Source organism: Cricetulus griseus, chromosome 6 (assembly GCF_003668045.3).
Source record: "Cricetulus griseus strain 17A/GY chromosome 6, alternate assembly CriGri-PICRH-1.0, whole genome shotgun sequence".
Lineage (NCBI taxonomy): Eukaryota > Metazoa > Chordata > Mammalia > Rodentia > Cricetidae > Cricetulus > Cricetulus griseus.
Genome location: NC_048599.1, coordinates 60,504,504 through 60,521,825, shown reverse-complemented (window position 1 = coordinate 60,521,825; position 17,322 = coordinate 60,504,504). Strand labels below are relative to the sequence as shown.

Here is a 17,322-nt window from a genome sequence, read left to right as displayed (position 1 = left end):
CAGGAAGACAGGACGCATTCTGCCAGCGTCCTCCATAAAATAAGTCTTCTGAGTATGGTTGATCATTAAGACTGAGCTAGCAGATGAGAAATCCTAGTCATTGGCCAAGCATCATTTGAAACTAATAAATCTCTGTGTGTTATTTGGGGCCTTAACTCGGTGGGCAGAACTCAGGCAGCTTGGTGTAAAGATGTGTCACTACAAAACTTTAGACTCACAAAGATAAAGATAAATAGTGGAGTATTTTCTCTAATTTTGCCAAATACTAATGGATTGAATACTGCAACTGTAATTCTTAATTGATAACTGTTTTTATTGTAAACTGTTTTTATTGTATATAATTTGACTGTGTTAAAGTTAAAGTCTTCCTTTTTATTTAGACTAAAAGGGGAAAATGCTGTGGAATAATCCTGTATACTGTGAAAATGTGGTGCTCTCATTGTTAATAAAAAGTTGGTTGGCTGATAGCTAGGAATGATTTTGGCGTCAGAGAGAATGCTGGGAAGAAGAAGGGTGGAGTCTGGATTCACAAGCCAGATACAGAAGCAGCAACATAGATGAGGTAAACACACCTCAGGGCATCAATAGATAATAGAAATGGGTTCATTTAAGGTGTAAGAGCTGGCTGGAGACAAGCCTAAGTTACTGGCCCAGCATTTATAATTAATAATAAGTCTCTGAGTGATTATTTGGAACTGACTGGTGGGACAGAAAAGTCTGCCTACACCAAGCCCTGAACTAAACTGTTTCATAATTTATTCTCAAATACGTGATTTCTGGTTCTTTTTCAACACTTGCTATAACTCATGCCAGAAAAGTGTTTAAAATTACAACTTCCCTTTGTATAAGCAGAGAGAACATTTTATCTCTCCATTTAGGGATAACAGTCTTGCCCGTTCTAACATAGACATAGAATTTCACTGGAAAGTTTACCAGTGTCAACTGTGAAATTGGCCACTGAGTCCAGGCAAAGGAGAGCACACAGCATCCCACTGATATAAAGTAGCAAGGTGACACCAGGTACCATATCAGATTCACTTTGTAAGCATTGGATCTGCTTCTCTCATACTCTCCTGAGGCACACTTCATGCACACTTTCATTAGGACCAGGTTCAACCCCTGAGATGTAGAGTTAGCTGTGTTCATTCATGCTCATCAGTGCCCAAGACCCAAGCACTTTCCATCTTGTTGCTCTGTTGCTGGAGCTTACAGTCCTTCATTTGATCAAATGGCCTCAGAACATCTGAATTCAGCTCAGTCCAGTGGAAGGGTAAGCAAATGGAAGAGGCAACAGAGGTTAAAACTTGGTAATCTGGGTGTGTGTAGCTGCAATACAAACTCATAAACCGAGTCTGCTATACTGTGCAGCATAGACACAGGTAGGATCCCAATGTTCTCTGGTGCTCAAAGGTCCTGGTATCAGGAGATAAGTAGCAATGTCTAGTACAGCAAAGAGAGATTTCCTTGGGGTGAATAAGTCTAGCCAATCATTTCTAGAAAAGTATATGAACTGGGAGTAGAAACAGATTACTCAAAGAGCAAAGACAGAAATTTCAATTCTGGGAAGATATTCAAAAAGAAAGAGGATCACCCCCAATAACAGACTTCCTTAAACTTCTCCTGTTTGTCTCAAAATTCATATAGTCCCTGGAATGTTCCAGATCAAAGGGCATGACCTTCCTACTAAACTTAAGTCTGTCTGGTGTGGGCTGCCAGTCATCATGTGATGTCCTGCAGTCAGTCTATAACACAGAAATGCCAGCGCAGAGCAGACAAACCAGGAAGTGAGCTTCCCCAGCCCTCCACCCAGGGCAAAAGTACTGCTACTACCTCATCAGAAATTCCTTGAGAGTCTTATCCAATCTGAAATGAAAACAATAGGAAAGAGGTGGGCACACATGCTCCCCTCAATCCTAGACCCAAAAATACATACCCCAGATGAAGGAAAGGAAAACTTAATTCAGACGTGGAGGGTGAAGAAAGGTACAGGCTGGTTCCATGTTCTGTTTATCCCAGGCTTCCTTCAAGATACTGTTCATAATTTTGCAGGTTTGTTCATAAAATTGTACACAAGCACTGCTTAGGCTATGTCAAAAAGAAGTAGAGAAGAGAGACAAATCCAGAATCTAGGTATGAAGACCATTTTGCCAAAGGGAGATTTTGGTAAAGGCACCAGTGTGACTGGCACAATCCATATGACAGAGATGGATTGTACCAGCTTTTCCACATTTCATCACTCACGGGGAGGCTCCTTCACATTTCTTATGAAGAGATCCCTCACCGATAGGGAAAAAGAGGCTAAGAAGAGGCCATCAAGTCACTTCTTCCCAGGTGGCATATGTACCTTGCTTTGTCCCCTTGGTTGGGACAAACAAAGATGACAATAAAAGACTCTTGATGTCCCATGACACTCAGCTACACTGAGCCTAGAGAAGGTCGTCATGGGGAAAAGAGTGCACCAATCAATAATTATCTGTGCTAGAGAGAGCCAAGGCCTGCCCTCGGTTAAATCCTGATGTTTGCACTTAGATGTCTCCTCATCGCCTCTCTGAACCTTTGGCCCTGTTCTTAGTGCCCTTTCCCAAGGATGCCCAGACTGCTTATCAAGCACTTCACCCACATCAGTTGCCCCTATCAGTACTGTCTGGTCTAGACTTCCTCGTCATTCCCTGCTACGGAAATGTGTGCTCTGTGGATTTCATGTTACCACATAGTCAGTGTTCAAAAGGAGATGAGGCACTTCCCCGAATAGTTCTTGGGTAAAAGGGGAAGCCAGTTTTGCAGTTTCAAGGTTTTCAAAGAAAAAAACAATGATAATTATTTGGGGGAAGAGTTCACATCAAAATTTAAAGAACAACTGGCATCTTGTACATGTCTGAAATATTAAACCAGAACTAGGAACATCTGAAAAAATCATGAGGATTTAATTAACCTAAGAAAAATCCCATAATACACCAAAGTTTGTATATAAATGCACATATAAAATCTAAATGAAATTTTCCCATCTGGGCTGACAATGCTCACTCCAAGGGCCAAAGACCATCTAATAAAACTCCTACAACCAACTTGAGAAGCCCTCTTTTGAGCTGTAGCCCAGAGTTGTGCAAGAAACTCCTCAAACCCCCAGGCTATTGCTATTGCCCTCTGTTGCCCCCAGAGGTGGAAATCAAGTCCTTACTGATAAGAACACCATGTACTTCAGACACAGGGCCCAGAGGTCTGTGAGTGGGACCTTACCTAAAAATCTCCTTTGAGGACTAGCTTTCACAGTACCAGACTTTGCTGTTCTTGCCAAGGACCTGAGCTCAAGTGTTAGCACCACATAGCACTTAATAACTTCCTGTAACTCCAGCTCCTGGGAACCCAATGTCTTCTTCTGCTCTTTGTGGGAACTGCACATGTGTGCATATAGATACATGCATACATACATACAGACAGACAGACAGACATATATAATACTAAAATATTTTAAGTATGAAGGAATTATGGAAAATACGGAAAAGTATAAGCAAGGACTCGTTATTGTCTATAATTCAATGACTAAAGCAATGTGATGCTAATATAGTAAGCAAGATACACAGAACTATAGCATTACTGTCTTTACACATGGAAAGGTCTTAAAATAAATTTAATAATAGAAATCCTGGATTAAAATGCCATGCTACTTAAAATAAAAATGTGGATGCACACTGTTGTAGAATCATAGCAAAGGGGTTTCCACTCTCTCTTGGAGACCCTTTATCTGGTCTGTGGCTCCAAATAGGTCCCAGTGGTGGTGAGGCATGCAATGCTCACCAAACTGATCAGAGAGCAGGCATCGTGGTAGGAAGAGCCTGAGAAAGCCCCATAGGGACCCTGTAAGGAAACCGAGCTGGCATACGAGGTGTGACCAGATTGTGAAGGGGTCTCAATGTTTTGGGGGTGCAGAGATCCAAAGGATTCTCCCCTGAGGAAGCAGGGAATGCTCGGAACCTATACTGAGAAATGGTGAATTGCTTTGCAAGTGACATAAGGTCAGAAGCAGAGCTGAAAGCCACTATTCGTAAGCTGTGGGTTGCTGCTGAAGCAAGGACGTTATATAATGCTGGCTTTGTTTTGGAAAAGCTATTGTGGCAGCTGTGTGGACATGTACTTGAAATAATAGAATAAAATGAGCCTCAGAAAGAATGTACCAAAGGTATGTTACCCAAAGGTAACACCACAGACTGATGGCACAGTATCTCTGGCACATGGAACTCCTCACCCCAACCCAGTACCCTTCTCCCTAGCAGATAAAATTGCTAAATGCTAAAATACAGGTCCAAAGTGTATTATGTCAATCTCCAAGTGATCAACTCTCCATCCTCCTCCTGAGACAGATCTTGTCCATCTCCCACTGCAGATAATGAGGAACACTGCTGGCTGAGTCCTTTGTCTAAGGACAAATGATGACTGCAAGGGATTTAGCATGGCATGCCTACAGAACAAAATCTGCACACTTACTTACACAGTTGGGCGAAGAAGCAAGGTGTTGTTGTAACTGGGGATTTTCTACCTGTTTTCATAGAATGCCTGGGCAACATTAGTTTGGATTTCTAAATCTAGATTGCTCTTGTTCCCTGACCAAGAAGCCTGGGTCATAAACTCTGTGTGTGTGTGTGTGTGTGTGTGTGTGTGTGTGTGTGTGTGTGTGTGTGTGTGTCTGTGTGTGTGTGTGTCTGTGTGTGTCTGTGTCTGTGTATGTGTATGTGTGTACGTGCATGTGTGCATCTATGTGTGTATGTGTTTATGTGTATAAGTATTCATGTATGTGTGTGTCACAATATTGGGAAGGCAGTCTCATTCTGCTTGTTTTTAAATTTCAAACATATGAGTCTGAAATATTCTCCTAAAAAGAAACAATTCCATGCTGATAGCATTGACATCACTTCCCTTGTCTAAACCTAGGATTATGTCATTAGCATAATGACATAATAGATTATAAGATTAACAGGAGAATGAAGTGAAAGGACACACTGCCTCTTTTGACCCCTCCCCTCTATCATGCAATACTTAAGAATTAAGAATTTCCCCCAAATGATATTGATGGTAACAAATAAAGCCACAGAAGTACTCCATGTGATCCTAAATTTGCTCCGTGTGAGGAGCAAATTTGATCCTCAGACTTAGACTCTCATCTCAGAGTGATGGTTAAAACTTTACCATGAGGTTATGTGGTTAGTGCTAATGTAGGTCTGGGGGGAAATGACAGACACTTCAAATGCTCCTTTAATCCCCAGGACCGATAGTCTAGACCTATAATATCATAGTCTAGTGGGCCCATATGAACTTTATAGCCGAAAGCATAGGGTAGCAGGCTTTCTGAATTTGTGGAAGGCAAGGTCAGTAACAGTGGCATGGGAAATGTGAGACAGGATCAAGCGAGGCTCACTTTCCCTGCTGCACCCTAGTAGGAGTCCTGTTTCATTCATTTTCTTCCTTGGTGTTCTCTGAGGTCTGAAGTTGACACCTACTCTTTCGTTGATGGTCTGCTGAGCATGTTGGGGAGCCATGTGATTTTTAGAACAGCTTATACAGATGTGGAAAGTTGAATAATGTCCTTCCTCTTTATAAAACTACTTGTCACATGAACAAATTTTTCATTTTCCCTCATATCTGATCTCAGTTTGACACTCCCTTATATTGATTACATGCTCTTCAACATGGCTTTGTAATGATTCAATGTTATATACATGAGCAGGAAAAAAAAAAACCTGTAGATTCTGTTTGTGACTTCACCTATGGAGAATCTAGAATAACATATGTAGCCTTTATGTAGCTTCATTTCTCACTTATACAATAACTGCATATTGCACACAAAATATGAAGCACATTAGTGTCTGGCATCTGGAAATTATATGGTAAACTGAGTATTGTGAATATTCATCAATGGGTTTAAAATTCTAATTACAACAAGAATCACCTAGAATGACAGTTCTTAACCTATGGGTCACAACCCCTTTAAGAGTCACATATCCAATATCCTGCTTATCACATATTTACATTACACTTCAAAGCAGTAGTAAAATTGCAGTTATGAAGTGTCAATGAAATAATTTTATGGATGGGGTCACCACAACATGAAGAACTGTACTAAACGGTCACAGCATTTGAAGGTTGAGGACCACTGAAATAGAGTTTGAGAAAATGCAGGATCCCCAGTCTCATATCCAAACACGGTGGTTCTTTATGAAAGACTAGGGATTCAGGAATCTTCCTGTAGAATTATGGTATCCCATGGTGCAGGCTGTCTGTAAATTTCTGTGACAGCCTTTCTCATGAGTTCTGCTTCCTACATAGTCTCTTTTTGTGTTAGTCACTCTTCTGATGCTATGATAAAACACCAGCACCAAAAGAGGCTGATGGGAGAGAGTGAGTACAGTTCCCCAGGGTAACAATCCATCATGGCAGGGATGCATGGGAAAAGACACAGCATCTCCGCTAGAGCCAGAGGCTGAGAGTCCACATATTCAAACACATACATGAAGCAGAGAGAATCAACCAGAAGAAATGTAAACTCTCAAAGCCCATTCCAAGTGATATACTTCCTCAACCAAGGCCACACTTTCCAAACCTCCCCAAACAGCACTACCAACTGGGGACCAAGTGTTCAAACACCCAAGCCTGTGGGGAACATTTCTCATTCGAATCATCTCACTTTTCCAATGACCTGAAATGGCAATACACCAAAGCCTTCTTGACCTTTAACTATGCCTATCAAGTTCAGAAGACACCCTTAAAGATCACAGGAAGAACCAATCTCATGAATCTCCAAGAACTTCCCTCTAAGGTCATCAGTGACAAACAGGAAAGGATGCTGATTTTATCATTGTATCTTCAATAATTTAATGAAGTTATTTTGTTCTTTTACCTGTTTCCAGGGTACAGCTTAATCACAGTTGGACTTTTATGCTGGCATTTCAGGTCTCAGAGCAGGAAATATTTGCTGCTTCCTAGCAGATAGGGTGCCAAGGGCAGAGGACCACTCTTGCATCAAGACTGCAGTGTCATTCTCCATGAAGACAGGTCTGATGCTGAGGCTCTGCGTGAGGAGTAAAGCATGTGCATTTCATCTCTCTAATGTGGTTTCTTATCTAAGAATTAAAATTTGCACAGAGAATTTTAGATCTAGAATACTCCCAGTTTGAAACTCCAATCAAGATGAGACAGGAGAGAGAGATGGCCAGAGAGAAAGGACAAAAGAACAAAAATCCACTACAATAATGCAGAAAAATAGTTCCATAAACCAAGAGACCATGGAAATGCCTAGGATGGGCGAGCCTTGCAAGTAGCTCCTTCACAAGCTGAGGTTCCCCATGTTCTTCAGCAAATTGGAAAGAAGATGCTTTGGGGTCTCTATGGACCAAATGTGAATGATTTAGAGGATGCTGTCTTTAGCCCCTTGCTGTGGTAGGAATGGCCCCAAACTGGGCTTCCTGGTGAAATACTGTGTCTTTTTATATTTGCTAGATCATTGAATAACCAAAAGATCTTAAAATCTGACCCTGTGCCTGATTCAACCCTAGAGAAACTTTAAGTAGATCCCTTCATGTCCTTGTAATTCAGAAAAGTATGTTGGAACACACATATTCTATCACACAATAAGGATAGAAATAAGGCTTTTAAAATTGTCCACTTTAATTTATGTATAAAAGATAGACCTTTTCTCAATTAAAAAAGTTTTTAAATTTAGAAGATCAATAATCAGTAGAGAGATAGGTTCATGATATAGTGTTTGCCTAGTGTGCCCAAGGACCTGTATTCTGTCTCTAGCAGTGCAAAATAAAATATAATGATTTTTAAAACATCACTGATTGGCCAGACAGCCTAGTCTATGTGGCAAATTCCAGGCCAGTGAGAAATTCCATCTCAAAAAACAAGGTATATGGCACCTAAGGAATGCCATCCAAGGATCCAAGGTTGACTTCTAGCCTGCAGATGCATACACACACACACACACACACACAGAGAGAGAGAGAGAGAGAGAGAGAGAGAGAGAGAGAGAGAGAGAGAGAATCCTGTCCCACTGGCCATGTGATTTCATTCTTCTGAGTCCCAGGATTAATCAAGCATTTTGTTTAGTTTTAGTGGGTTTTCCTTTGGTTTGGATTTCAGTGCTGGGCATTAGGGATCCAACCTAGAGCCTTGGGCATATGTACATACTAGGCAAAAGCAAAACAACAAAAAGGATTATTAACTCTACACACTAAGCCAAATGGGACCTTGAACTCCCTGCCTCAACTTCCATAGAGTCTTGGAGTATAGGTGTGAGCCTCCAAGTCCCACTTGCCTGTGTATGTGTGTGGGGGGGGGATGTTAAGGGTGTCAATGGGCTCTACAATTGATCCAGTGTCAGACTCGGGTCTTTTTTTTTCCTATACCAGCCACAAGTCGACCAACTCTGTAACATAATGAACTCTTCAGAGGCCCGGAGCTAGAAGCCTCAGCTCTTCTTTCTGTCCTGTCCCCAGAACCTTCACTCAGATTTCATTATGTAAATAGGAAAGCACTCACCTCTGGTTTTCTGGAACTTCGAGAGTGACCAGATCTGTGGGCCCATGAGAAAAAGACCCCTGGGTAAGTCCATCATGCAGGCATGCTCCAAAGAGAAGCCCTGCCCCCACCTATCCCTGACTCTAAAAATGATGATACTCATTTCCTTTTAGAGGCAAATCCCACACACTGTCTCAGCAGTGTGTATTCTTTCCATCATCCAGCAGCCAAAAGTGGATTTCCTCTAATACCAGGACATGAGACAATACTTCTTACAGGCTCCCCTTTGGGAATGTTGGACTCATAGAACCATAAAGTATCTTCTTTCTGTTCTTTCTCTATATCAAGAGTCCAAGTGTGTGAGTTCCATGGGGCAATAACTGGGTTTAGTTCCAGGATAAGAATGTCCAAGCCCCTAGACTAAGGAAGAGCTAGATGACTCTTTCTGGGACTGTTAAACACACTATATACTAATTCATGTGAAGCCCACAGGGATCATACAAGATGGATCGGAAAGCATCTAAAAGGTGACCAAATTCTTGAGCATGATAAGGCGTGGGGGACCTTGATTCATGGCTCCTTTTGCCCCTCACACTTCATTTCTTCAGTTTATTAGCTTCATTCTGTTTGCCTGTGAGAGTCAGAAAGCCCTACACAGAATTATCTCAAAGGACACGTGGTCTAAACAACATTATGAAAGGTCAGGGTCTGGTTCTCTGGAAAACCAGAGATCTAGCTACTTTTTCAACTGTGCATGGCCTCAGACTCACAATCCAAAACGTCTACCAGACTCTAAGTAGGAAGCCAGAGGAAAAAATGATGGACAGGCAGAGGCAGAGGTCACCTCCCACTGTCCCTTAAGAAGTCTACCAGACCCTTCCACGTGGTATTTCTGATAATAGCTAGTGACCAAAACTAGGCATAAAGGAGTCCAGAAAAGGGACTTATCATGCAAGGGACTGTAACTCCAGTGAAAAACCATGGTTTTGTCACCAATAAAAAAAGAGAATGGATATTATAGGATTCCCAAAAGTTATATTTTCAAATCACATAAAACACTAGAATAGGAGACAATGATGACCAAAGGCTGACAGCAGGTGAGAGGAAATCAAGGATGATATGTTGAAAACATGAGAGGCTGAACAAAAATCATAATCAGAGGCAATGTGAGAGGAGAACATGAGTGAAAGAGAGAAGCTGGCAGTGAACATAACTCCTTGACCCAGCTGTTGGGGCTTATGCCTGCCTATAATCCCAGAACTCCAGCAGTTGAAACAGGAATGCTGCAAATCCACGGCCACTCTGGGCTACACAGTGAGTGTCGGAGTAGCCATAGCTACAGAACAAGTCCCTGTCTAAACACCTTAGAACCTTCTGGACACTGAACCCCAAACCTATATGAATTAAGAGGATCATAACAATACAGAAAAAGGCAGCCAGCAGCTGAGAATAGACACCCTAAGCAGTATCAGATACATGTGTAAGGAAGGATGTGTTTATCCAATACTTGGTAACAAAGGACTGTTCCATTTAGGGATTTAGTAGTTTCCTATCCTAGATTCAGCATTCTAGAAACAAACCCTGAAGCAAGCTTGATGTACTCGAGTCTACCAGAAGCTTTGATTTCAGAGGAACGCAGGTGGGAGAAAAGAGAAGTGAGGTGAAGGTGATGGAAGCCAGCAGGAGGTGATAGGGGCTAGGCTAGGGCTTCATGAGAAGACACAGCTAGTCACAACCAGGCAGAGCCCCCACATACACACGGCATATGAAAGGAGTGTCTCTGAGCACTCTGAAAAGGCTCACAGAAAGAGAGTTGGGGTGCCGCCTGCCTCCCATCTCCTGTTCCCCTTTAATCATCATTCACACAATGGCTACCTGTCCCTACTTCTAGATTGTGTCCTCTGGCCAAACCTACAGCTGCTAAATCTATATTCTTTCCTACTCTGGAGATGAATGAAGGGCCAGAGACTTGAGTTTTCAATGTGAGCCTGGCAGACAACATGCATACCAGTAAGACAGCCAGCCAAGGTAGGGGAAGTGGTAGGTTCTAGGAAAGCAGGGTTGAGTGGACCCAGGAGTCCTGGGAGTTATAATCAATACACAAGACCACATTCTACACAGAACCAAATGCTAGACAGATTAAATTTATCAGTGTAAAAAAAGACAGCAAGAAAATGTGGGAGAAAAAAGCCCTACATATTATTCTGTTATAACAACAACAAAAAAGTTTTTCTGAGTGTAAAACATATTCAAAGTCATTAAAGATTAAAAAGAAAAGTATTATTAGATTTAACTAAAATGTCTTTCTAGGAAAAAAGATATAGGTGTGTACATGCAAATGTAAAATAAAACTCCGAAAGCATAGACAGTATTTGCACCAGGTAAAACAAATTAAAGATTAGCCGTGGCAAGTTCTAAGGAGTCCCTGTAAATCCTAAGGGGAACTGAGTGCAAGACCAATGAACCTTGAAAGCCAGGGCTCAATCTACCAGATAACCCTTTCTACGTGGCCAAACTCCTAAAGAACACGCAGATGAGGAGTTGCATGGAGGCATAGGGAGGAGACATTCCAGTGGTCTTGATTGCTTTACAGTGTGAAAATAAATTTCCCAAAGTTCCACCAAATGAACTGAAAATTACCTGTTATGTTCTCATTTCTGTAGCCTCAACTCATATGAGTTTTTTTCTAAAGAAATCTCAGTGTTGTGTCTACTCCTGAGAATCTGAGATGCTATATTGAATCCATTCATATTTGAATTCTAACTCATTTACACAATAGAATTTGCCTAGACACCCCAACTTCATAAAATTCTGAAGTGTTTATTTAAATTGCTTCCTAAACTTCTAAGAATTAGTGTAAATACCTGTAACCCTAGCACTTGGGAAATGAAGGATCAGAAGTTCAAGATCAGCCTCAGCTACATAAGACTGTATCTCAAAAATACCAGAAAAAGAAAGGGGAAGGATGCTATTTTCTTTTTTTTAATCTGATAAAGCAGTAAAAATAACTTGATACATTTGGGGTCCGTTTTGGAGCATTTTCTTACCCATTATTTAATTGATCATCATAAGCACATTATGAAGACAGTGGAGTTTTACTTATATCCATTTGAAACACAGATTAGATAAAGAATAGATCTAATGCCCAAAATCCAATGACCAGAAAAACTACAGCTAAATTCAAAGAGCCTACTGGATTGTCAGATTTCATGGTTTCTCCTGAACAGTGAATAAACAATGTGAATTTGATGGGCAAGGCAAAAACTTGTTTTCAAAATCTGTATCTCTCTGGAGATTCATAATGGAGTTTGACAGCTTCAAAAATTCAAAGTTGTTTGTATTCAATTTTCCATTAAATAGCATGGTTAACTAGTAGCCAAGAGCAATAAGAAGAGCTAGAATTTGCAAAATTTCCAAGTAATGCCAGGAGCCCAGCCCTTTTCCTTTAATGTATGGATTTGCTCCAGGGAATAAGTTCTGGGCATTAATGTCCATGGTCATTTCCCTTCATCCTTGAAAGGGAAGGAAATCAGAGATGCTTCCAGACAGGATCTTCTCCCCTTCTACTAAAACCTGGCTTCAGATACAGACACCATCATCTAATGCTCACCAAGCAACAGGCATGCAGTGGTGTCTTTGCCAAGCCCAAGGCACCAGGCTGTGTTGAATCTCCTAGTAGGATTCGAAATCTACCCAGGCTAGACATGTTTGTCTTCCAATTTTGGCCATGACTGATAAAGGGAAAAATAAGTGGGGAAGCCAGAAATGTGAAAAGAATTTAACACTTCTGAAAGCTTTGGATTTGATTTCTATTTGAGGCAGTGACTCAAAAACTCAAGTAAAATCTTACTTGATCTGTTTCATCTCTGTTTTACTTGTGCTGGGTCCAATAATCCCAATTCAAAGTAGCAGTGATAGAAACCCATAGGTTTCTACTCATTAAAATGGAATGCCAAAGTAGGCAGGGGTGTACCTAGGGCTTCTTTACCAATTTACCCTAAGTGCCTAGAAGCCTACTAAACAAATGACTTAAAAGCTAAAAGACCCCATGGCAGGATGTTTCTTTCTGTCCTCACTTAGACTCTGAGAAAACTGAGAAAACAGAAGCTTATATCTAATCTACTGACATTTGTAAATCCAGGGTTTATTGGGGGTGGGGGAACTAGTCCACAGACAGCTTCTCCATTATGAGAGAAATCCATTGAATTGTGCCAAATGCCTCCAGTTTTTTTTATTTTGTTTTCATATGTGTGGTATGCATGTGTTGTCCATGAATTATGAAAGTGTTTTGTTGTTTTCTACATGCATGTGAACAGGCCAGTGTACATGCCCATGAGCATTCATGAGGAGGCCAGAGGAGGATACCAAGTGTTTGCCTCTATCACTCGCCACCATATTTCTTCAAGTCAGAATCTCTCCTCCTTTGGGCTAGGTTGACTGACCAGCAAGCTACCAGTATCTGCCAGTATGTGAAACCACGCTCATCTTTCTTCACGGGTGCTGGAGAATTTGAGCTCTGGTCCTCACACTTATAAAGCAATATTTTTACCACTGAGCCAACTCCCCTGACTGCCTCTGATATTTCCTTAGCCGTTGCTCTGTCAAGATTTAGACACATATCTCATAACTATTCTTCTTTATGAAAGCTTTATGGTTTGTCTTTTCTTGCTAAGTCTAGTGTAAGAACAAAACATTTCACAGATTACATTTCATAAGCAACCAAAGAAATTAATTGTAGAGAAGTGGGGCAAAAATTTAAAGCCTCTTGGAGGACAAACCAGCTTAGAAACTAAAGGGAGAAATTGAAAAATGGGGCTCCAAATGTTGTGAAGCAGCAGTTCTAGGGATATGGAGAGCAGAATCAGTAGGGAAAATCGGCTGCGGTGGCCACTCTGCTCAGCACTGGGGTGTAAAAGAATGGTGAAGGAAGTGTGAAGGACCCTGAATCACACCAAACTCACAAATTATGCAGGAATGCATATTCCAAAGAAAATGGTGATTCCCAGCACATTGAGGAATAGAACACTAAACAACTGAGAACGTAGCCCTTACAACAACCTTCAGCAACCTAGCAACCCATAAGGCTATACTCTACAGTTAGGAAAGCAAATCCCACCAAAAGCATCCTCTACTCAAAAGGACAGAGCATGTGAGTCAGCCCATGAAGATGCTAACAGGTCAGAAGGCAACTGCAAAAGTCTTCAGGAAGCCAAATAAATAAAAAGTCTGTTTATGTGCAACTTCTCCGAATTAGCATTGTACAGGGAACATGTCTCCTGCCCTTGTAATGCAACAGTCATGGAAGTTGGAAGCAAAGCCCCTTGTCTAGACACTCACAGCTATCGTCTACAGAACAAGATTGACAACAAAAGCAGATTCGCTATGCCCAGACTACAAGCTTTTCCCGGCACTTAGTGTCTTTGGTCATTTAACAATAGTAGACATACCTTCTTCACACAACAACACGGAACCAGAAAATGACTGTGCAAGCTAACTATGCAGAGAGGCCTGAATAATCAGTTGGAGAAACTGTAGCAATCCCATTGCCTTAAAAAGATTTAGTGAAACATTAAAAATTCTCTAGCTGTAGGTTTTAAATGCATAGGTAGTTGAAAAAATTCATTCAAACCAGTATTTGCTCAATCCTATGTGATTTAAAACTTAGAAACATTAAAATTTGAAATCTTCTGTGGCTTGAACTGGTTCCCTTTTTCTCATAGTGTATGAAATGAGTGTCTTTTCTAAGCATTGACAAATGTCATTCCAAATTTGAGTCAGCTTCTAACATTCTATCCTATGTACTTTCAGTGTTGTGAAATATCTCCAAGAGGTTCCCCTAACACAAAGGCGCTCATGCATGCACGTGTGTGTGTGTGTGTGTGTGTGTGTGTGTGTGTGTGTGTGTGTGTGTGTTGGCATCACTTCCCCTGGACACTTTCAGCATCTCCATCATGACCTTTCCTCCGTTTACGTGGGTGATTCCATCTTCACTGAGTTCCCAGATGACTTTTTTGGGGTGTCTGGAAGGGCAGGGTGTGACTCTCATTTGGGTCAGTAACGGTAAATCATTTGTAAAATTCAAATTCTCTTTTCTTTCTCCAGTAAGTAAAAGGCTGCTTCTTCTCCACACAGGACTGTAACTAATAGAAATGCCTGGAGAGACTAGGCAGAGGTCCAGTCCAGTACTCTAGCACTTTATCCAGGAATGCCAGAAATTAATTGTGGATGCCAGACAGCACCTTGTGAGTAGTGGTCATTGGGAGCTGAAAAGAAGCCCTCAAGATGGAGTGGCTAAAAGCCACTTATCATCTACACTTGGGCTATGCTGCCTTAAACTGGCTTTGGCATCTGCAGCCGTCTTAATCCATGATGGATACCACATGGAGCTCCAGAGTTATGAAAAAGCATACCATTCTCATGCTTTAGTGTATAGATCTGAAAAATACCTTTAAAGTGAAATTGAACCAACATCTGTCTGGCTCCCGCTTGAAGAGTACAGAATGTACTATGTGGACTAATCAAACTTCATAGCCCTGCTGTGACCTTGTCACTTCCTAACAACGTGTCTCTCCCGGAGCTGTCACGTATTAGAAATTCATCTGTAACCATTCTCTCTACTACTCAGAATAGACAGGGAACATCACAGGGTACATTTGACCCAGAGCATGAGAAAGCAAGAAACATATGTACACATTCCACATTATGCCTTTCTCAAACACTCACATGCACAAATCTGAAACAAAAGGAAGAAAATATTTGGCTCATTGGCCAAGTTGCACACAATGCATTTGATTAAATTAAACCGTTCATCTGCACATTCTTAGAAACACATAACAGATTTCATCTGATGAAAGAGATTATTATTGTATTTTACAGAGAAAAGAGGTAACCTCGTGGAACAATGAAATACAAAGCAAAAGCAATAATCCTGACCCTATGATACACAATCTGTAAGAGAGACCAGGAAAAGCTACACTAGATTCTTAAGGTTGTGCTGTCATCAGATAGTCATCTCATTAGACTCTATGGTATGTGTACATGTGCATGCATGAGCATATGTATGGAAACGTAGAGATAATCCCATGTAGAGACTATATCATCAGCAAAGGTGTGGAGATGGTGGTGTGTGGTGTATTTCAGTGAGAGGTAGTCACCAAAACAAAAGATAGTATGACAGTGGTAGGATTTACAGCTGGGACAGGCAACTGTTTTATTGAGTAAATGTCTGACATCAAAAATAGATTCTCAATTTGAGGATATAGATGATAACACATGTGTCTCCCAGAGTTTGAACATTAGGTTCCATTAAAGCATTGCTTCTTATTTTCAAAGCATCATTCAACAGCAATAGAGCATTTGGAGTTATTTTGATGGTGGTGATTGTGGTCATGGTAAGGGGTCAATGGTAGCCGTGAGTATGGTTATGCTGGTAATAGTTGTAGTTGTGGTGGCGTCATAGTTGTGGTGGTGGACGTCATGGTAGAGGTCAAGATAGTGGTGGTAGCCACAGCCATGCTCACAGTGGCTGTGGTTTTGATTGTAGCTGGAATGGTCATGGTCCTAGGAATAGTGGTGCTTGATGTCATGATGGCAGTTACACTTATGATGGTGGGTGTGGTTATGACTGTGGTAGTGTTGGTCATTGTAGTAGTGACACTAATAAGTATGGGTGGTGGTGGTGGTCAATGTGGTGGTAGTGGTTATACTGGTCATGGTGCTGGTGATTATAGTGTTCATGGAGGTAGTGGTGATGATGGAAGTTGTGGTAGTCATGGCAATAATGGTGTTTATGGTGGTAGTGAGTGATGGTAGTGATGATCATTGTGGTAGTAATGGTGGTGGTTGTCATAGAAGTGATGGCGGTGGTGGCATTTGTGGTCATGGTGGTCATGATGGTAATAGTGACTAAGATTTAGCTTTGGTTTTTTGATTGTCTTCTCTAGGTGAGGTTATGGTTCTGATATGTCCTTGCTAGCTACAATAACCCAACCTTTTCCCAGAGTAGGAAAGGGAGCTATAAGGAAGGTAAGTTATCCCAACTGGGTCACACATGGTGGTCATGATGGTAATAGTGACTAAGATTTAGCTTTGGTTTTTTGATTGTCTTCTCTAGTGAGGTTATGGTTCTGATATGTCCTTGCTAGCTACAATAACCCAACCTATAGGAAAGGGAGCTATAAGGAAGGTAAGTTATCCCAACTGGGTCACACATCCTACTGCAAACCATGTAAGTCTAAGGCTAAGCCCCATCCTCTCTCTGCCATAATGTGTTTGCTCCTTACCTGTTATTTAATAGTAAAAGAAGCCATCGGCTCTTACAAAAAAGAATGCTCAAAATCTGCTGTTATGAGACCTGGTGGCCCCCAAGGTTGGCTTCCCTTGACAGACACAGAATTTCATCATTGAACTACTAGCAAAGAAGAAAACTGCAGAGAACCACCCAAGCTTTGGAGAGCATCCAGCAACTTTTCAGACCTTCTGGCCAGGCACTGTGGGCCCTGATCTGTGCTGTGCTTCCCAAGAGAGGTCACGCCAGAACACTTGTTCCCAGCTTCATTATGACACCGATTTGTCTGCTCAACACAGCTGCTCTTCCCCAGGACACAGCCATTTCCAGTTTCCTGAGTCATATCTTTGGGCCTCTGTACCCTAAAAAATGACCAGGCTCTTCCCACTGCTTGGCTGCACCAAGAGCTTGGCCAAAGCGGGTGGAATATGAAGTAGCGAGTGGAATGTCCCCTGTGGCCCTGAGCTCCTTTTTTGGCTCGGTAATAAACTGGGTTCCAGTCAAAAGTGACCTGCCTTTTCTCT

At 41.5% G+C, this 17,322-nt stretch overlaps 1 long non-coding RNA gene across 1 annotated transcript in view; it reads right to left on the bottom strand.

Annotated features, from left to right (window-relative positions):
• Positions 1–17,322, bottom strand: part of LOC113836411 — a 55,073-nt gene that overhangs the window by 16,723 nt on the left and 21,028 nt on the right. Inside the window, exon 2 of the long non-coding RNA XR_003486582.2 lies at positions 6,890–7,060. This is a non-coding gene — a long non-coding RNA (uncharacterized LOC113836411). The remainder of the gene's footprint in view (positions 1–6,889; positions 7,061–17,322) is intronic.